The following is a 13,611-nucleotide window of genomic DNA, read 5'->3' as shown; positions in this document are numbered from 1 at the left end:
CTGAAGACCCCTCTCAGTTCTGGAAATTAAAACCGCATCATCTGCGTATAAAAGTACAGGAATTCCCCGCCTGCCTACTCTGGGACAGTCAGCCGGTACATTCTGCAACACGCTATCTAGCTCATTAATATAAAAATTAAAAAGGAAGGGGGCCAAGATACATCCTTGGCGGACACCCTTTCTAATGTCAAAATTATTTGTTATACTCAGATCTTGAGAATATCTCACATTTGCTCTAGTATTGCAAGAAAATTAACAATTCCACTATCTACACCCTTCACCCTCATGGACTGCCACAACTTTCCTCTGTTTACACAGTCGAAAGCTGAGGACAAGTCCATGAAGGCGAGGTGGATAGTACTCCTTTGAGAAACAGTGTACTTACTTAATATTAAAAAGAGGTTAAGGCACTGAGTTACTGTTGAACGGCCACTGCAGAAACCATACTGGGAGATGGACATGATGTTGTTTTCCATCGCCCAGTCTGAAAGTCTCTGCAGTAGGATTCTTCCTACTATTTTAACCATAGAGTCTATTAGTGAAATTGGTCTATAGCAATGTGGGCTACCTTTGTCCTCCTTCTTGAAAACCGGGACAATCATAGAGACCCCCCATGATTGTGGACAACCATTTTTCACAGCAGCATTAAAGACAGAGTCTAATAAGGGTGCCCAAAAATTTGGCTCAGACTTAAATAAGTCTGGAGGAATCCCATCGGGACCGGAAGCTTTCCCGGCTGTTAGTCCTACAATACCCTCACTAACTTCACCTCTATCAAAACTAATTATTTCACCATTGTTGCAAGGGGCAGGGTTGGAAGTTTCATCCATCGAGCAGCAATATAATTGCTTGAAGTGTGCTTCCCACTCCTCCTTTGGTATGTAGCATTCCAAACCATTACCCGGCTCCTGGACCAAGAAAGATTTCTTCATTACCGCCCAGAATCTGGAGCTACACCGCAAGGTAGTGGGATCAAGGATCTCACTCCATGCCTCTTCTCTTAGGGATTCCTTATGTTTGGCAATGGTAGATTTGTATTCTTTCCGGCACAGTTGAACTGTCGCCTTTATTCTTGGTTTAGCTACCAGTGCCAACCTTAGATTTCTTGCTGCTTTAGAGCAATCATGGTTAATCCATTTCGGTCCCACATTCTCTAAATTCTTTGCTGGGGCCGACTGCAGCTGGGAGACCTTGTCCGATAGACTTTGGAAGGCACTGAGGACCTTACTCGGCTGTGACCCTTCTTGAGTGCAAACCATAAATTCAAATGCACAAATGGTTTTAATGTCTTTGTACAGCAGATCTGGGCTGATCTAGACCATCTTAGTCGGCCTCTTCCATCAGTTGTGCTCACCCTACCAGTGATGTGATTTGGTCCTTCTTTAGCTATCCATGGACCCCTCAGGTGAACAGTGAGCGGGTTATGATCACTATATTCACTTTCTTCGATAGTGAAAGAATCCACAAAGGACTGCATTGGAGGTGTAAGTAATACATAATCAATGAAAGTTCCCCTCCCATGCCCCTTAAAAGTCGGGGTCTCAAAACATTTGGTAGGATCCAACAATGCCATGGTCAGCGTCAAATCCAGATCATTCAATAGATCATTAAAGAGTTCCCCCTCTATCGTGTGTTCCAAATGCAAACCCTCGGATCGTGCACAATGCAAATCCGAAATACTTTTCAAAAGGGGGTCATCACAAGGGTGAACATTAAAATCACCCATGATCATGAGATTGTGGAGGCAAACCTTCATTGAATTACTGATAAAAACATTCAGTGCTGATATTTGACTCGAAACTGAGCATGGATTGACAGCGTTATAAAAATTGACCAAACCGGCCGAACAGTTTTCTCCAGTTAAAATTAAACCAATAATTCCAGAATTGCTTGTTAAGACTCTACGTACTTTACAAGATAGTGCAACAGAAATGAACATGACTATTCCCCCCTTAGGTCTTCCCCTAGTTGTTGCTATTGCAGGGACATAGAATGCCTTATACCCTTCAAGGAAATGGTCACATTCAACTGACCAGGTCTCCTGCAAACAGATAATCTGATACTGCTTAATATACCTAATCCAATTGCAGTCCTCCATTTTAGCACCCAATCCCGCAATGTTCCAAGAGATTGCATTGTTTTGACTCATTTTTACCCGTGGGTACTCCGTACATCCCACTTCAGCCAATCTCTCCTTTCCCTGTCTCTCGGATTCCTCACGTCAATCGCACGATTCCAGACCCAAGAGTAAATCAAATCTATTCTGCGTTGCAACATTGAACCCATTCATACAGTGGTTATCAACATTATACAGATATGTTACTTCCGGGGCCGGAGGCTGAATAGGAATAAATGGTCTAATTTTCCTAGGATTAGGAGGGGCTTTAATTAGATGAGTGTTTAAATAACCAAGTGGGCGTACACATACACTGTTCACATTGTAAACTAAGGAGGCCGCTCTTAATAAGATTGTCGCAACGTGTTGGGGATGCTTAAAATTAACAATAATACAATCCCCACTAACTGTCTTTCTGGACGGGCCAATCCAGTTCACCCTTCTTGTTGACAATATTTGATCAGAGTATGTGATTGGAAAGCCACATCTTTTATTCAACCATGATACTGCCACTTGTGCAACTGGTGCTTTAGTGTGCAACCTTTTGAATCTCTAAATTCAAGAGGAGTGGTGTAGCGGCCAGGGTGCCTGACTATGGACTACGGGGTTCATGGTTTGATCCCCGGAGCCGGCGGCAGGTTAGCCCAGCACCATGTGACTCTGGGCAATAGCTCACTTAATCTTCCCGAGGGCCCCGAGCGCCGGGACACCAGTTAGGAGATAGCTGTATGCTTTACAAATACTGGTATTTCATTTCATTTTATTTCATTCTGGCCCCAATAGTGAAGATATTCATTGTAAGACTGGACACAATAAAATGAATTGCACACAAATAGGGGCTCATTAGGATAGTGATTTTCCCGCATCCTCCGGGCCGGCGGAAGCCACCGCCGGCCTGGAGGATGCGGGAAAACCGCTGCGGAGGCACAGAAGACCCACAGCCAAATTAGGATGGCGGTGGGTCTCAAAATCCGTCCGCAGCTTTTCCGCCGTGGTCGCCTTCCGACCGCGGCGGAAAAGCTCTAACATGGCTGGCGGTGTCTATCATACACCGCCAGCCATATTAGGATAGCGGAAAACATATGCTTTTCCACGGCGGCTTTCCCGCCGTGGAAAAGCATACGGAGATTGACTTCGGGGGCCTGTTGCGGGCCCCCTTGGTGACAGGGGGTGGGGGTGCACATTTGCCTGGACAAAGCAACAGGCACCGCGCGGTGCCTGCTGCTTTGTGCACGCAAATGGCGTGCATGCATTTTTAACATTGCGGCGGGTGCAGCTTGAAGCTGCACCCGCCGCAATGTTAAAGATTGAGGATGTGACCGCCTCCCTGGCGGTCACTTCCTAATCTGCACGGAGGGACCTCCGCAGCCCCTGCGGACGGTCCCTCCTACTCTATGGTGGCCGACGGACTCAGGTCCGTCCGCCATCATAATCAGCCCCTTAGTGTGGGGAATTCTCGATCTGTATTTTCTAGTGCCAGTATTAAGGCTTTTAGTTCTGCCAGCTGTGCTATGCAATCTCTTAGAGACTGCGTCTGCGTATTGCCGGTACGGAACTAACAGTCCCACATATGTCTTTTCACAATAGCGCATGCAGCACTGTATTGCCGTTTACTTCCTATGACTGGCAAGGCAGAACCATCAGTGTAAATTATGTATTCATACTGATCTAGAGGCATTTTTTTCATTTGGAAGAGGATATTCTTGTTCATACTACAGAAATGCTTGAGTTTTTAATGTAGAATTAAATTTGTAGTCTACATCTGTTGCAGTGAGAAAACATCCCCATTGTATCCATCTTGGATGATGTGCATTTGCGTTAGGAATGCTTGCTTTTGGAACAGCCTCTAAGGTTGGTACTGGAGTCACGGCAACTATTATTTGTTTCCCCTGAGCCAGTGCTCTTTCTCTTATGACAGCAGTCTGTACTGCTGTCAATTTTTTTTCAGTTGATGCAAAACACATTTCAGCGTTTTTGTACAAATGAGATTTGTATGCAATGGGTACAGTTTCTGGTAGGTGTACCCGGATTGACCCGCTATTACACGGATCACCAAATTCGTAGTGTTTACACGTGTGTTTAAGTGTTTGGAAGCCATCCTGTTAGCTTGTAGGGAACGAAGAATTTATGTATGTTGCTGTGTCCAATGTCGAACTGAGAAGTCAGGTCTAAATAAGTCATAGAAAGGTTTTAATTTCTCTGCATAATCTAAAATGTATGTTCTGCCAAAATTTAGGAAACCTAAAATTGATTGTAGGTTTTTCAGAGTCTTAGGAGGTTGGAGCAGTGCACATCAGTCTAAATAATTAGCTGCTAGACTTTTACCTTCCCCCGAGAGCTCATATCCTAAAAATAGGACATTGAGGTGGGCAATTTTTGATTTTTTAAATTTACATTTTAGCCCTCAGAGGAAAACCCCAAAATGATGATGTTCACCCTAGTCAAATGAAATAATGAGGCAACTCAATAACAGAGAACATTAACGCTCCATTACAGACAATCCCACGCCGCGCTTACAAGCCCAAATCTTACATTTGACTACAGAAGCGTTGGAAGGAGGGTTTATTTGTAAAAAAGAATATGAATGCTTGAACAACACCACTCAGAAAACACTCAATGTATATGTCCTACCAAAAAGCCACAAAAATAGTGAACAACCACCTGGTAGGCCTATTATATCTGCACGTGGTTCACTCCTAGAACCGGTGGCCAAATACATTGATTTTTTCTTAAAACCTTTCGTCATTGAAACTAAAGCATACATTAGAGACACGATGGATCTTATTGATAAAGTGGAAAATTCAACATTTTACAGGGCTAAACAACTGTTGGTCTCTTTTGGCATTGAAAGCCTATATACAAACATTTTGCAGGAAGAAGCACTAGTGTTGTTGACTATAGTTCTAGATAAGAGAGAGCTGCCGCATGAGGTGCCACAGAATTGATAGCGGCGTTGGCTGGCTTATGCCTCAGGAATAACTTTTTTGCATTTAAGGATGACCTCATGGGGTGGCTATGGGATGTTGTTTCGCCCTGCAAATAGCAGATCTTGTAATGGATTGTTTCAAGAACCAATGCATCTTTAACAAATCGAACCACTTTAAATTGCACACCGCACAGTGATTGCGGTTTATTGATGATATTGTGATGGTGTGGAATGGAGATCAGGAGCCCTTGGAGCAGTTTCACCTTTGGTTGAACTCAAGAACACAAGATTTGAAGTTTATAAAATAATTTAGTAAGGAGAAGATCAACTTCTTGGATGTATGGAGTATTAATAGCAAAGGGAAACTGGAGGTGAGCTTGTACACTATGCCCACCAACCGTAATACGCTATTGCACTATACAAGTGGACATCCTAGAAGTGTAAAAGAGAACTTGCCCTAATGGGCAATTTCTCAGAATAAGGTGTAATTGCACAAACTAGTGGAGAAAGGCTACCCAAGAAAATTGGTAAAATCAGCAAGTAAATGGGTTGTTGTTGACTCAGAAAGATAAACCGGAACAAAATCCACTGACTTGCGTATTAACATATAATCCCAAGGCTAATTAAATCAAGCAAATCATATTGCGGAACTGGAGGTTGGTGAGCCACTTAAATATCCCTTGGCCCTTGTTTGCTTTTCGCAAAGGAAGGAATCTTCCCCAACATTTGGTGAAAGCAGTACGCCCGACACAACCTAAAAAAGGCATAAGAGCTATGATGGGACTCACCTAATTGGTAGGGCACTTTAGGTGTAATAACTGTGCTACATACCCGAAGACAATGGATTCTAAATTTGTGGTGCTGAACGATAAGAAACATGTGCAGCTGAGTTTTTCGAACTGTAATACTAAAAATGTGGTTTATTGTCTGACATGCCCATGTGGTAAAACCTACATAGGGAAAACAGCACAATCAGTAGAAATGCAGGTGCTACTACACAAATCAAGGATACTATGTGAGACTCAGGGTGCCCCACTAGTCCAACATTATGTATAGTGCAACCGTGATGAGAATTATATTTGTTGGTCAGTATTGTTTTTGGTTACATCAAGTAATAAGGCCTGCCTACAAATTGCTTTATATATATTTGAAGCCCGCATGATAGAAAAATATAGAAAAGCGGTGCATGGTCTCAATGACCGTGATGATATTTGGGCTCTGATCTGAGAATAATTATTGTTCAACTTCAATCTCGGGCAATTGTGTGGAGAGTACTCTGTGGGGAGTTTTATTATCTGTTGATAAAGCAATTGTGATGTTATGGCTCAATTGTGATGTTATGGCTGATTCAAAACATGACATGTGATTTCTGGGCTCTGTTATTCTCGTGATGTCACACACCGTTAAATCTTGTGGAGAAGTGTGCTCAATGGTTAGAGCGGCAGTCCCTGATGCAGAGATCTGGCCGGGACCAGGGTTCAATTCCCAACGCGGCAGGGTCTTGGGCTCAATGTCCACGGACTCGATAATTCTCGCCTCGGTGCCTACTCTAATCATTGGTCCCCACTCTGCAACTCTGGGCAATAGCTTGCTTCATCTCCACAACGGCCCTAAAGCGCTGGGATGCCTGGTTTCACCTTGGGGGTGCCCAGTAGAGAACATCTCCCCGGGAAAGCCAGGACAGGTTCCACAGCGGTATACAGCACCAAGATGCCTGTCAGGTGATAGTGCGCTTTACAAGTATACATACATTTATATTACATTTACAATCTTTATTTTGTAATTTTATTATGCATTTTTAGGTTTATAATCAGTGTGCAGGATGTGCTGAAACAATAGCATATTTATAGTGGATATTTTTGACCCAGGAATGACAAAAATATGGGTACATATGATGTTCCCTGTTTTCACCCAATTCGGCTTATGAAACCTAAGGGTACTGACAACATCCAAGAAGAACTAACCGTAAAGAAGGGTCTAAGGGGAAAAGTTTAAAGACCTGCTTGCATCCTATCCCCCAATCTAAAAAGTAAACACACACAGAGGATGCTAAAGGTCTAGATAAAGCTCAAGATATCAATACACTCCCAAGTAATATATGGAGAGCTAAACAGTGTGTTCGGAGAAGAGATAGAAAGAAGTATACCCATCAGCCCACCCGTTGGCGGAATCTCATCATCTGGGTTTTTGTTGAAAACTGGTATCTACTAGATCCTTCACTGGATTGTATTGTGAAGAGTACTAGTATGAGATCCACCAGTGAGAGCAAGCCAACAAGATCAAATGGTGGTGCTGGTAGTAGAAAGAAAGAAAAGTTGCAGTGCCCAGAAAATGTGGAAAATTAAAGAGGTGATTAAAATTGCCTGTTATGATGCCAAGGGTACAACTTTATTAAAGGGATCAACATAACGGCAAGATTAAAAGCAGAGTGATGATAGTATGTCAGCAAATACTACTATCAGTGGATGGAGGTTATATGGTCGACATGTTTCAACCTCACAAGGCTTTCTTCAGGACCTGTACAAATTACACTACTGCAACAGTGGAAACTAATATAAGTGAACCATGTATATAGTGACCTACCGTTTTAGGATAAGATCATGGTAAAAGGAATTCTCTTCTAAAACACAGAGAACAGACATCCGCAAGAAGATATCATCAGTTCAAGAATCTCAATACCCACTTCCTACATGTAAAGGAATATAAACATATATATACATACGATGTTTATTTTTGCAATTTTGACAAAAAAACTCACCCACAAAGTTGTTTGGAACAAGCCTCACCTCGCCTGGCGCTCGCTCAGGTTTTTGAGGCCCCGCTCTAGAAAGATAGGGAGGGAGAAAACAGACAATTTCGCCTATATCATAATTTCCTCACTTGTTGAAAAAAACTCTGGTGTGGGGTGAACACAAAAGGAAAGCAAAACTCCAAATGCCTAAGCACTTCAATGAACATGAGGACCCAATGATTGTGCTATAGTCTGTGTGACTAAATCCCTTAATAGAACTCAGCCTAGAGCAAAGCAATGCTCTCATGCTAAATAAAGTGACTGAGTATAAAGATGGTAAAATATGGGAACACTGCTCTTGCAACCCATAAAAATCACACATAAAACACAGTTATTGTGCCAGGAACCGTTATATAAACCTCGAGTAGAAGAGGATTACTGGACGGCGCATCCATGAAAGAAAAGAAAGTTTCAAAGCAGAAATTCCATTGTTGCATTGCCGGGCCACCCACCTGTCCATCGTTGCCTCAGGCTACAAACTGAGCCGAGGGGAAGGTAGTGGACAAGGGGACCCGGATGGCTTTGAACGATTCAAGCGGACCAGAGAGGAGACTGTGAAGAAACTCCTCCTCTGTCCGCTGATTGGTTATTATAAAGGAACCGGAAACCGGAAGAGAACTAGTCTGCATATTCTATGCGCTAACTTGGGCATTACTCATACTCTACTAGCTGATTGGCTCTCTGCTGTAAGCGGGGCTGATTGAGCCTGCCCATTAGTTGCGCGGACCATTAAGGGACCCGGGGGAAACGCCGTGAGCTTCCACGTAATGAACTACCACGTAGGCGTATCCGGATATGATCGTCTGCTGATAGGTTGTATAGTATATACAGACTCTTTGACAAGCCCCATTCCGACTCAACATAAACAAAATACGAAACACGAAACCTTATGTCACATGTTTAAGTACTCAATATTGATCGTAAAGAGACAACCAAACACAAAGAAATATTGTATTTATTATTTTTTGTGCCAGTAAGGCTGGAACCATAAGCAAAACAGCCTTAGTCACAACAAGAAATCACAACACTGGAGCAATGTCAGGGAACGCGCAAACGTGTATCCTCGTGTGCTCGTCTGCTAGTTGGTTGTGTAATATGAGCGGAGTGTGGTGGAGCCCAACTCAAAATAGCCCCGTAAAGACATAAACAAGGAACTACGGCTCTTGTCACATGTTTAATACCCAATGTTGATCTGAAGTATTAATAATATGTTTGGTAATAATCACATACAGAGACATGTTATTTTTGGAAGTAAACCATACCAGTATAAGGCTGGAGCTAGAGAACCAACCAACTTTGGTCGCAGCTAGAAATCCTGACACTATGTCATTATCAGTATGTCTACCCACTATGATATTGGAAAAGGGGCGTACATCCCGCTGGACGCAAGAATGGTTTATGCGCCACAGATTGTAACCACATGGTCTGCCATATGTCTAAACATTGAAACAACCTGGGTACAAGACTCAAGTCCATGTTTAGTAGAAAACCGTGCCCCAGGAATTGGCCCATAACCTAGTCACGGAAAATAGTCAAGAGTGCCACACAGTTCTTGAAGTTGGTTTTAGACTTCAAGCTGGATTTAAAGGGCATGAGTTACGGACCCCTAATATAGGATTCCACATAATCTCCGATACCTGGTGTGTACATACTGTTGTCTGTACACATCACCAACCGAAACAAGGAGTCCAAACATAACAACTTCAATTTGAATATCCAAAAATGTGGGATCCGTTAGACCTGGATCCAAGGAATTTCGTCATTTCACCCTGTTGTGTCACATTTCAATCTGAAAATCCATTTTTGTTCTTTAATGAACAAGTATCGAGATATGTCGCTGATGTGTTGGGGAATGAAAGGTTGTTCAAGGACCAACCATTTCATGTCTTCAGCAGTATGTCACTTTGTTAAGAAATGATTGGTCATTTGTGTGGCCTGTTTATTGCGCCTGAAAGTACTTTTGTGCTCTTGGATTCCAAGCTTCACTTTTCTAGATGTCATGCCAACATAGCGGAGGGAACAAGGGCATGTTATTAAATAGATCACCCTCTCGCTATTGCAGTTGGTGTGTCGTCTGAGAACCCAAGGGCGTGTAGTGCCAATATGTAGTAGTATGTAGTAATGTCTGGATTTCTAGCTGCGACCAAAGTTGGTTGGTTCTCTAGCTCCAGCCTTATACTGGTATGGTTTACTTCCAAAAATAACATGTCTCTGTATGTGGTTATTACCAAACATGTTATTAATACTTCACGATCAACATTGGGTATTTAACATGTGACAAGAGCCTTAGTTCCTTGTTTATGTCTTTACAGGGCTATTTTGAGTTGGGTTCCACCACACTCTGCTCATATTACACAACCAATTAGCAGACGAGCACACGAGGATACACGTTTGCGCGTTCCCTGACATTGCTCCAGTGTTGTGATTTCTTGTTGTGACTATGGCTGTTTTGCTTATGGTTCCAGCCTTACTGGCACAAAAGAATAATAAATACAATATTTCTTTGTGTTTGGTAGTCTCTTTACGATCCATATTGAGTACTTAAACATGTGACATAAGGTTTTGTGTTTCGTATTTTGTTATGTTGAGTCCGAATGGGGCTTGTCAAAGAGTCTGTGTATACTATACAACCTACCAGCAGACGATCATACCGGGATACACCTACGCCTACATGGTAGTTCATTACGTGGCAGCTCACGGCGTTTCCCCCTGCTCCCTTTTTGGTCTGCGCAACTAATGGGCAGGCTCAATCAGCCCCGCTTACAGCAGAGAGCCAATCAGCCAGGCGAGGTAAGGCTTGTTCCACACAACTTTGTGGGTGAGTTTTTTTTTCAAAATGGCAAAAATAAACATTGTATGTATATATATGTTTATATTCCTTTACCTTTAGGAAGTGTGTATTGAGATTCTTGAACTGATGACATCTTCTTGCAGATGTCTGTTCTCTGTATTTCAGAAGAGAATTCCTTTTACCATGATCTTATCCTACAAACGGTAGGTCACTATATACATGGATCACTTATATTAGTTTCCACTGTTGCAGTAGTGTAATTTGTACAGGTCCTGAAGGAAGCCTTGTGAGGCTGAAACATGTTGACCATATAACCTCCATCCACTGATAGTAGCATTTGCTGACATACTTTCATCACTCTGCTTTTAATCTTGCCGTTATGTTGATCCCTTTAATAAAGTTGCACCCTTGGCATCATAACAGGCAATTTTAATCACCTCTTTAATTTTCCACATTTTCTGGGCACTGCAACTTTTCTTTCTTTCTACTACCAGCACCACCATTTGATCTTGTTGGCTTGCTCTCACTGGTGGATCTCATACTAGTACTCTTCACAATACAATCCAGTGAAGGATCTAGTTGATACCAGTTTTCAACAAAAACCTAGATGATGAGATTCCGCCAACGGGTGGGCTGATGGGTATACTTCTTTCTTTCTCTTCTCCGAACACACTGTTTAGCTCTCCATACATTACTTGGGAGTGTATTGATATCTTGAGCTTTATCTCGACCTTTAGCATCCTGTGTGTGTGTTTACTGACAACATCCGCCAAGAATTGTCAGGTTGTAGGTATGGTCATTAACTACAGATATCGACTAATAGCCTCCACTCTCCCTTTACGTATTTGAAGTAGTGTCTTTGATATTTTATTTAGACCGAGAGCGGTTGGTGACCATAATATGACACACATTTACTAAAGCGATTTACAAGGAATTGGCACGATTAAGATTTTATTTGTTGCCGTGGCGATGCCAACAGGAGGCAGATGAGGTATTTCTTCACTTTGCACTAGTAACTACGCAGAAAGAAGCATGTGACTAAGCATGCAGGAAGCGTCTATATGAATACAGCTACCCGAGAGGGAACCTCGTCAGCGTGCCTCGGCCAATGGAGTAGCAGGAAGCAGTCGGACCGGCTTATAGAAACCGGTAAGTGTTCTTTACACACAGAGAAAGGGTCAGGTGCTGAACATTGTGTTTTTCACACCCAATGACAGAGGGGGGTGTGTGTGTTTTTTCATCTGCAGTACGGAGCCTCGGGCAAGAAGTTGGGGGTGTGTATTGCCTAGCATTTGGAGGAGATAATCACATCAGTCGTGATGGTGCCCAGCAAAGAAGGAGATGGTTCGGGTGCCAATAAAATAGGTATGGGAAGTTTGAATATCCATGTATGTGTCCTGGCATTTTACGTGATGTTTTTTAATTGATTAGTGCTGAAAGTCCAACTTGTTGTTGTAGTTTGCCGGACTATACCTTGTGGAAGTGATATTCCCTGATAATTGTGGAATTTATTAAGGGACCACACACCAGAGACTTTACGACTGCAAGAGGCGCTGTGAGTGGATATTAAATTGTTGATGCCTTTACTTGAACTTTGAAGGTAGCACTTTCTTCAGGGTGACAGTAACAGTGATTTGCATTTTGGGTCTCACGGCAGATTGGTGGCTGTTCTATGTGCACTATAGAGAAGGGGGTGCTTGGGCACATTGATAGCTTGGGTCACCTTTTACTCGTGTTCTTCTTTTTATGGGCACTATTTGCATACCCAGGTACCAGCACATCCTGTGACACACGTAGGCAACTGCATTTAATTTTTAATTTCTTTTTTTTATTACTTTAGGTTGTTTCCTGTACCCTTGTCCTGATGAGTCCCGGAAGGAATAGGGGCTGAAACGTGTCTGCAGTTTACGTTTGGAGGAATCCGCTAAAAATTAAGATTAGTAATTGTATTTAAGTGGAGATGCACATGTATAAAATCTTTGAGGAGGTATAGGGATACCCCATGTTCATACAGGATTACCTCTCAGTGTAACGACATTAATGAGTGTGTGAACACTGGTACTAAAAAAACAGTGGTTTAGGTAATGATGTATATATGATTGTATGTATATATACGTGTGAATTGTTCTTTGTCTGTGTTTATGTTTATGTTTAAAAAAACAATTCTACAAAAAACAAGGAAAAATTATTCCAAAAAGGAAGATACAGTGGTTTGTGGTTTTTTTGTTGCATTAGAAATTGGAAATGTGACAATGTACCATTGATAGGGCAATTTGATGTACCCTATGGTTAGCAGTTAGATATGTATTCCTCCACATTACCATTGTGTATAATGTGTCTCAGAGGATGTACGTTATTAGGAGAACTCCTGACATCTTGTCCGTACCGACACTTTACGGTCGGAGTCAGCATGGTATGATCAGCAATTTCCACGTGATGTAACACTCCACCTGCGTGGGGTCTGATGGAAATTGTTTCAGCCTTCTGTCATCCACAGTTGCTGTTCTCAACAACTTGTTCAACGCACCCACCTCTTCTGTTTCACAGTAGATGTGGTAGTTATATACCATTCTTTGACCTGGTCTGCTCTTGTGTGTTTTGCATATTGATACAGGGGAGTGAGTAGACAGGTCATAAAATATTCCCCCAGACCCTCCACACACCTGTTTTGTTTTTTGTATAATGTGTCTCCCCAGTCAAATGATCTAATAATTCATCGTCCATCAGGTAGATATCATCTACATAGGACAATGCCTCCTCATCAAACTTTTGAAGCAACTCTGATACTCTTGCTGAAAACAACCTGGGGCTATTCTTATGCCCTTGGGGCAATCTACAGAATTGATGATGAGAGCCGAGGGCTGAAAATGCAATCAAATATCTGCTCTCAGGCACTATATTCTGGCAGACGAATCCATTTGACATGTCTAGTGTTGTTTTGTATTTCTTCTGCACAATGTTATTCATGAATGCTGCACTGTGTGTGT

General features: G+C 42.3%; 1 pseudogene; it reads right to left on the bottom strand.

The window, feature by feature from the left end:
* Positions 1 to 310: 310 nt before the first annotated feature.
* Positions 311 to 2,098, bottom strand: LOC147717855 (uncharacterized; annotated as a pseudogene).
* Positions 2,099 to 13,611: the final 11,513 nt, after the last annotated feature.

The sequence above is a fragment of the Lissotriton vulgaris genome, chromosome 5 (genome assembly GCF_964263255.1).
Source record: "Lissotriton vulgaris chromosome 5, aLisVul1.2, whole genome shotgun sequence".
Taxonomy (NCBI): Eukaryota; Metazoa; Chordata; class Amphibia; order Caudata; family Salamandridae; genus Lissotriton; species Lissotriton vulgaris.
This window is presented reverse-complemented; position numbering and strand designations above follow the sequence as displayed.